Below are 9499 nucleotides of genomic sequence, written 5' to 3' on the forward strand. Positions count from 1 at the left end.
TGATGTCATGGTAGGCGGATCGGGTCAGCACCGATCTAGAGAAGAAGGTCGTGTCGAACACTGACTCGTGGTCGATCGTCATATGCGCGTATCTAGGCGCTGGCCTATCACGCTCCAGATGAGCTGGCTGAGCTGGTATAGGTGAATGCTCAGCTCTAGTCTGCGGTGGAGATGGTGATGGTGTAAAAGCAGGATGAGCCGCAGAGGTGGATGGTATATGGTCATCCTCAGCCTCATAAGATGGTGACTGAGGTGGGGTAGCCTATGCTGGCTCCTGCTATGCATAAGAGGGCTTTGCGAGCTCCTCTGCACGTGGTCTAATGTGTCAGTGGGGCCCGTGTTGCCTGTTGGCAATGGTCTTCCTCTTAACCATGGCCTGCAAAAAGAAAAAGAAAAACTTGCAATGGAAGTTAGTACCAGAGTAAGAAATTTTAAGCACGATATAGAAACATGTATGTCAAGTAAAAATAGACAAAATAGATATGACATGAATCTATGCAAGTGGCAGGATATGAAACATGCTAAACAATATAAGTATGAAATGCATCCAATGTGGAATATCACAGGCATTAGGCATATATGAGATAACATGAACATAAGATATGATGAATGAAGTATGTGTGTGAGATCTGTGAAGTTCGATCGATCATAAAAAGGAGTGAGATCGATCACAAAAGTTGGATCGATCAAAAATAAGTGAGATCGATCTCACAACTTCGATCGATCGGGGACATAAGTTCGATCGATCTCTCAAGATCGATCTGAGATACAAGACGATAAAAACTCAAAGGTCACAGATCTGTGACTTTGGAAGCACGGGGCCCACACGAACATGTTCGTGGGCCCATCAACACAACAAATCATCCAATCCCATCACCTAATCATGGCTCATACTCCCAAATCGAATCAAAGCATCAAAAATATATACACATATATACACAAATGCTTCAAGCTTCAACAATGGAGGATTTTGTCATGTATATAGTTTAAAGCATGTATGCACAAGATTGAAGCTTAAATCATGAGGGACATTCTCGAATCTTACCTCAAACAATGAGAGAAATGGAGATGTGGAAGAGTGAAGATGAATCCGAGAAGGGAGAGTGAAATTGATGCTTAGATGCTTGCCGAAAAGTTCACCGGAGGTGGGAGAGGTGATGGTGATGATGCACAGTGACGGCAACGAGAGAAGGGGGTTAGGGTTTGCAGAGAGGGTGAGATCGATCAAAGGTATCGATCTAGAAAACCTTCGATTCTATTTTTAAAAACATTCCCGACAGAGTTCGATCGATTGAACTTTAATTGAGATCGATCGAACTTTGATGAACTCTCTTCAAAGTATTTTTGGATTTTTGAAATTTTTGAAAAATTCAAAATTAAAATTAAAAATTGGAATTAAAATTAAAAATTATAAAGTAAAATAAAAATATATATATATATATATTTTTAATTGAATAAACAATAATAATTAAAAACTAATTAAAATTTTTCTAAATTTTTGAAAACTTTTTTAATTATAAAATGAAATGAAAATAAAATAAAAGTGAAAATATTTTTGGATTTTTGAAAATTTGAAAAGTCAAACCAAAGTCAAAATAATGAAATGAAGAACTGAGATCGATCGAAACAAGAGTTCGATCGATCAGACAGAGAGCAAAAATATGCAGGTTTTTGGCTCAGAAAATTGGTTAAGTGTTAGAACTTGAAGATTGATCGAACTTGAAAGTTGGATCGATCGAAAAACATTCAGATCGATCTTGGAATATTTCGATCGATGAGACAGAGAGGTGAAATATGCAGGTTTATACAGGCTCAAAAATTTTCTAAGTGTTGAGTCATGAGATCGATCGAACTTGGAAGTTGGATCGATCGAAGGTCTCTTGATTGATCTAAGAGTTAGTTCGAACGATGGGACAGAGAGGTGGTTTGGATGCAGGTTTCTGTAGGTTGAAAATTTTTCTAAGTGTTGGATGCAGAATGGAGTTCGATCGATCGAACTCAGGCTTGAGATCGATCAAACTATGCAGAATGCTCAATACTAACATGAAAGCTCATGCAATCCTCACCAAAGTTCCTTTCAATGCATATGAACTAAAAACAAGTATCTAGACTTCGCAAGAAATGAAATAAAAGATAGAAATGGGGGAGGAATAGGGTTTTGACACCCTACGAATGTTTTTGCAAGTCTTTAACGTCTCTAGCAAGACATTGGGCTCTTTTAGCCCGGATCAAAGATCTTATAATGCATCCCCTCTTTATTAGGGTGATAGATGCTTTGAACTCCACCTAACAAATGGTTCTTTGAAGAACTTGTTGGATTAAGCTCAAAAGAAACCTTTGGTCCCTTGTCTATGCAATTATAACTTTTGGGCTTCCATGCCCTTTCAAAGCAAGAATTTGAAACAAGATTTTGAGAATGCAAGGTTGAAAATGATCCTTTGGAAATTTTGGTTTTACACAAAAGTTCATTTCCTTGACATTGAAGATCATGACATTTATTTACAACATTAACCTCTCCTTCATATTTGTCAAATGAATTGGGCGTGGGATTAAAGATATTCAACTTCACCTTCATGTGGCCAAATGAGATCTTCATTATTCCCGTCCTACAATTGATGTTGGCATTGGCAGTTACCATGAAGGGACGGCCAAGGATAACGAGAATTTGGCTCTTAGGATTAGGAACCGGTTCCGTATCTATGACAACGAAATCAACAGGAAAGAAGAATTTGTTAATTTTAATCAAGATATCCTCAATTATACCCCTAGGCTTCTTAATGGATCGGTCGGCAAGTTGCAAAACTATCGACGTCGGTTTCAATTCACCTAGGCCCAATTTGATATAAACCGAGTATGGAAGAAGGTTAACACTTGCTCCTAAGTCAAAAAGAACCCGATTAATAATATGATCACCAATAATGCATGATGTAGTGGGTGAACCGGGGTCCTTAAACTTTGGAAGAGTGTTATGTTGCAAAATTGAGCTTACTTGCTCGGTCAAAACCATTTTTCTTGGTGCTTGGCTCTTGTTCTTCCGCTTTTGGGTGCATAAGTCTTTCAAGAATTTGGTATAAGCCGAAATTTGCTTGATTGCATCCAATAGTGGAAGATTAATTTTCACTTGCCTGAACATGTCCATAATTTTATTGGTTTTTGCCTTTTGCTTGTCTTTTGAAATGGACCCTTTTAAAGCATCCGGAAATGGAACTTTTGGTTCAAACACTTTTTCAGAACTTTCTTTTGAACTCTCTTCAACAAAAGAAGTTTTTAAATCATTGAGTTCCAAATCATTTTTCAACAAAACCTTTTCAACATCATTTTTCAAGACTTTCTCATTCACAAGGTCATGTATATGCAATAAAGGAGGAATGGGATGTGAAACGGGACGGGTGATAACTTGAGGTTGCACCGGTTCACTCTCTTTATTGGACATTCCAACTTGATTGTCCACAATCCTACCACTTCACAAGGTAGTCACCGCATTAACATGTTCAATGGTGTGGCCTTCCGATGAGGAATGGGTTTCCACAACACATTGTTACTTAGGTGGGGCATTAATAGGCATCTTTCCCTTCTCTCTTGCATTGAGAGTGCTTGCTATTTGCCCTACTTGGGTTTCTAGTTTCGCAGTAGATTAAGAGTGAGAATGAAGCAATTGAGTGTTAGCCTCTAAAGTGCCCAAAGCATTCAAAACTTTTTCTTCAAAGGCGGGACTTCTAGTATTACCTTGGGAATAAGATTGGTTGGGAAAATGAGAATTAGCAAATTGATTCCCTTATGATTGATAAGGTCTATAACCTTGGGATCCTTGGTTTTGAAGTGGAGGTGGAATGTACTTCCCTTGAAAACCGCCTTGGGAAGGGTTTGAGCCCTCTCCTTGGTTTTTCCAAGAGAAATTCGGATGATTCCTCTAACTTGGATTATAGTGAGTACCATAAAGATTGTTCCCTTGGTTCACAAAAGCTGCATTGACTTGTTCATTAGGTTCATTTTGCACTTATCCGTGAGGACAATGAGAAGTAGAATGAAGAACACTAGAACAATTCATACATGTTTCATTTGATGCACGATGAGAATGGTTAGGAAAGGAAGATACTTGGTTCGCCGAGTTTTGGTTAATAAAAAATTGATCAAACCTTTGAGATAAAGACTTCATTTCGGCGGCTATTTCATTTGAATGGTCGACTTGATGTAAGCCAACACTCTTCCTACCTTGTGAATTTCTACCATTCTTGGATGATAGTATTCTATGCAAAGAATTTTCACTCATGCTCTCATAAAGACGCCACACGTCATCCTCATGCCTATTAATGTATGAGCCACCCATGGAAACATCAACCATACCCTTATAGTTGTCCGATAAGCTCTCAAAGAAATATTGAACTAATTGTCATTTGGGCATGTCATGATGTAGACACTTCCTAAGCAATTCATTGAAGCGTTCCCATGCCTCATGAAACGTTTCTCCATCCCCATGTGAAAATTCTCGAATTGAGGTTCTCATGGCATTGGTCTTAGAAACCGGATAATACTTTTTTAAGAACTCTTGTTGCATTTTTGCCCAAGAAGTGATTGAAAAAGGCCTAAGATTGTTAAACCAATACTTTGCCTTATCTTTTAAGGTGAATGGAAAAGGTTTGAGTCTTAAAACCTTTTCCGGCATGTCCGTATATTTTACGGTGGAACGTACTTCAAGAAACTCATCCAAATGCTTGTAAGGTTCTTCACTTGGAAGTCCGTGATAGTTAAGAAGCATTTGAATGGTTTGTGGCTTGATTTCATAATGATGTGCTCTAAATGGAGGCAATTGGATGCATGTAGGTGCATTATACTCATTAGGCACATAATGGTCTCTTAAAGTAAGAGGTGGATTAGCTACTTGAGGTGCAACATGAACACCTTGGTTTTGAATTCCTTGATTGATGATGGGAGGTTGTGGAGTATACATTGGCCTTGGCATTCCATATGGAACTTGGCCTTGTTGTTGTGGTGGTTGGTGAATGAATGGCCTAGGCATGCCTAATGGTACTTGTATGTTCTCATTGTGCACATTGGGATGAATGATACCTTATTGGTCTATGTGGTCAAGGTCTTCAACATGATTATCATTATGGCCATCCATTGATAGATTGGCTCTATTTGAACTTCCTCTTCCCCTAGGGTTTCTAATGATAAATTCAAGATGCAAATCAAGAGGGACAAGAGTTGGTCTTAATGAACGACGTCCATGCATGCACAATGCAAAACACAGAGAATGACAAACACTATGCCATCACAACAATTTCAATTAGACTTCTTCCACAAACACTTAATTCATACTCCCATGCTTTAACAACAATAATGCAAAGAACAACTAAAAATAAGCCTCCACGCGGGCCGACGTTTTATTTAAGGGATTGAGTAAAGAAAGTCTCACAAAGGTCTTTTAGCACTTCAACTCCAAATTTAAAGCTTAGCTTAGCAAAAAAAATTTTATTTTTTTATTTTCAGCAGTTTTCCTTGCTTGCTTAGCTTGAATGTTCATTTGCTTGCTTTCTCTCCAACAATGCACCTAGTTAAGTAAGAACAACACAATAAGTAACCAAAAAGAAAAATAAAAGTAAAGTAAAGACACAATCAAAAGAATACTAATCCTAATCAATTCCACAAATCCGACGTTGCCTAATCAAATCCCCGGCAACGGCGCCAAAAACTGACCGGTGTATGCCGCACCACCGTCAAGCTTGAGAGTGTGCATTAAGGCGAGGGTCAAGAGTTTTACATTTATAGAAGCCACTACTACCTTTCACTATAAATATAGCTAGGGCGAGTAGGGATCGTCCCAAGGGATTATGAAGATCGAACAAGATCGTGGAATCGTTATTAAGGCTAGTAGGTCGAGTGATCAAACAATTGGTTGGTTGGTTGATTAGATAACAACTAAATTAAACTAAGTGATAACAAAATAATGTAATTAAGAGTAAGTAATAGAGAGAGAGAGATCTTGGGGTTTAGAGATCACCACCGAGCAATGCATTTCTACACCATTGACAAATGATTAATGAGGGCTAATGGTGTGTTGCAATATTGGTGTGTGTGTGTTTGGTTGTTTCAACAAGTAAGGATGACTAGTTAAGCATATATTGTCTAGACATCATGTGAAAGGCACAATATATCTAAGCAATGAAGCATATATTGTCTAAACAACATGTGAAAGGCACAATAGATCAAAACAAGTCATTAATCCTTTCATTAAGCTCACAATCCAAATACAATACAAGGATAGAGACATATGCTACTTGCATTCAAAAGCTTGGATCATCAAACAACAAGCATAGATTGTCCTTCCATTTAACACTACACTACAACTACACTACACCTACATTACTAGCATGAAAATAAACTAGGGGAGAGGCACAATCCTTCAAGGAATAAGTATGAACCATCAAGAGAATCACAAGAGCATTCCTTTAAGCACTATGTTTTGACAATCTGCAAATCTAAAGCATCAATACACATAGACATGCATCAATAACACAAAATCTAGAAACAAGCATATGAACACCTATTCTAGCATACATAGACATATGGATAGAATGAAATGATCAATTGGAAGGATTAAACCACATAAATCATTGAATAAACAAGATCTATATATATCAAAGTGTCAAAACATCAATTACAACACTAATCCATCAATGATACACAATATTAAGATATAGAAAGCATGTTTGGGGCTAACTCTAGCCCCAAGACGATGTCTAGCCACTCATGGTGATGTTGCTCCAACCTTCAAGGGCTAACTCCATGGTTGAAATCTGCTCCTTGTTGATGAAGAACTCCAATGGTGTCTCTAGCCTCCTCCTCCTCCTCTAAACTTTTCCTCCCTAAGAGATTAAACCCTAGAATTGTATATATCTCAAAAAGTGCATCATATTCCTTTTATAGGTAGGTCAAGTGGCACACAAAATGAGCTCAGGTCGTGCAAAGAATATTCTCTAATGATTGGATAGAGGACGGATTGCACAAGCTGGAAATTTAACTTCTTTGCACTGGAGGAAGTTCGATCGATCGAACTTTGGACTTAGATCGATCGAACTTGCTGAGATCCATCGAACTTAGGCTGGATCGATCCAACTGGTTGAGCTTTCTGGGAAAAGACAAATCTGAGATATTTTTGGGAGATATTTTTGGGAAAAGGACAAAAGTGGTTAGTGGGTGATACAGCTGTGGATAGGATCAATCATTTGAATAAGGACAAAAGTGTTCGATCGATCGAAGGGTGGTGTTAGATCAATTGAACATTTGGACTTTATGCTTTTGGGCCAAGGCTTGGATCTATCTTGAAGTGATGAGATCGATCATTGTTCGATCGATCGAACCTTGAACTTGGATCGATCGAACTTTGCTGCTTCCCACCTTTAGCTTCATTTGCTTTCTTCTTTCTCCACTTTGCTCATTTCTTTGTTTAATCCCAGAATTGCTTCAATTAAGCTCTTATTTGGCTGAGTTAGCTTATTTTCAGGATAAGTGCCTGAAAATAGAAATAATACGAAATCAATCTAAAACGGTAAGGTAAGATAGATAAAGATGCTAGAATGCCTAAGCTTAAGGGGTTTAAATACGCGCTTTTCAGCGCTCATCACGGCCCAAGCAAGTTGTTGGACCACGCACTCTAAGGTTTGAAGTCATTCGAGCGGTGCGCCGTCGATGGCGAGCCGAGCTTGTACTTAATGGTGGAGACTTACTGTAATTCGGGGAGGTTAGTGCTGGAGAGGGCAATTAAGGTTCTAGATGTGCCAAGTTTTTTTTAGGTATCGGCCTATTTTAGCATGGTGGTGGGCAGAGGCCATTGGAGACCACATGAAGATTCTAAGCTCAAAGAACTTGTTACCTAGTTTGGTCCTCTTTTAATTAGGCATTCTTCGGTATTGACCTCAGGATGGACTGGTGATGAATCCGCTGTAAGAGAAGTGAAAAAGAAAGAAAAGAAACGAGTTGAGGGTAAAAATGTCTAACATTTTTTTAAGAATAATAATGTATTTGAAATAATGGAGGGTAATTTAGGTATTTTATTTTATCATTTTAAAAAGAGGGGGTTTGAGAGCTAATTAAACCAAACGTTATTAGGTGTATTAGCAACTTTTACTTAGATTTAATATGTGAGCAAGAAATTGAAACTTCAGAGGGTGTGAGAGCATTTAACCTTATATATAATTGCTCAATTTGGGCTCATGTTGAGTATTACCTTGGAGGTGAAGCTGGGTTTGGATTGATGGTTGACTCTTCAACTAACTCATCTTACCCGATTTGCAAATTTAAATTTATTTGAGAAAATATGCTAAAATAAGCATCTCCATAAGCCCCTTTTCATCATTAAGCCTAATACGGGCTCTACATAGGGCTATAATTCGGGCGAGTTGGACGGATTTGAGGTATAACTTAAGCCTAACTCGCTATATGAAATACTAAAGCTTAACTCTAACGCTAACCTTATATTCAACCCGAGTCCGACTCATCATTCTATTTTTAAATTCGGACTTGCAACTCAGGCTTAGATTCCAGGTTAAAAATTTGGGTTACTCATATGACAAATTATAAACTAGGTAATCATTATTTAAAATTTAATATGATCTTGAATTAGTTTTAGATTAAATTATTCCAAAAAGAAAAAAAAAAAAATCTAAATTTATAATAAATTATAAACAAATTTTTAGAAAATTAATTCTTCTAAATGTTAACATACCAATAAGCCAAGATTTAACAAAAGATGTTGAAAAGAAAAAAGCCAATCATAATTTAAATATTATATATAATGTATTTAAAATAAAAAATATATATGAAAATAATATTAAAATTCGAGTTCGGGTTGACTCGGGTTGTTAGCACCTCAACCCAAAACCAATCATAATTAAATTCGAGTCGAGATTTTTCAACCTAGGCCCAACCCTAATTGTAAAAATGACTGTCTAAGCTCACAAAAAATCAGACTGGGTTCGAATTGGTTCAGGTTGTCCAACGCAAGTTGCCAACCCCATGATTGAAACAAACTCAATACAACTAAATCATGGTCCTCCTGGAGTCCAAATTATAATTTACTTCAAATCGTAGTGCTAATTTTAATTTGATTAGTGTAAAACTCATAGTTTAAGTGAAAATATTATTGGTTGTGCACTTGTGACACTTACGAATTAGTATAATTTGGGCTTTTTGATTTAAAAAATAGGTCAGTATATTAATATATGAATAATGCGAGCATGAGAATCTCTTTACAGACATGCAATCTCTTTATTTAATCAATGAATTGGGATAAAATATGTGACTAGTGTTATTTAATGAATATTTTATTTTATTAGTTAGGCAATGAGAGGTCAAGATTGAGGCTATGAAATTGAAATCCTTAGAATTGAAAATAAATAAATAAATAAATAAAATAAAAAAATTTCAAATTTTACTAATTTTAATTTTAATTCCAAAGTTGTAATAGATGACCGCGCAATAATTTATCGTGTCTGAATTA

At 36.9% G+C, this 9499-nt stretch overlaps 1 pseudogene; it reads left to right on the forward strand.

Moving 5' to 3' along the window:
* Positions 1 to 4400: 4400 nt before the first annotated feature.
* LOC132280529 (small nucleolar RNA R71) lies at positions 4401 to 4499 on the forward strand (annotated as a pseudogene).
* Positions 4500 to 9499: the final 5000 nt, after the last annotated feature.

The sequence above is a fragment of the Cornus florida genome, unplaced genomic scaffold (genome assembly GCF_030987335.1).
Source record: "Cornus florida cultivar Cherokee Brave unplaced genomic scaffold, ASM3098733v1 CherokeeBrave_3.0.0_Hap2_Chr10, whole genome shotgun sequence".
NCBI lineage: Eukaryota > Viridiplantae > Streptophyta > Magnoliopsida > Cornales > Cornaceae > Cornus > Cornus florida.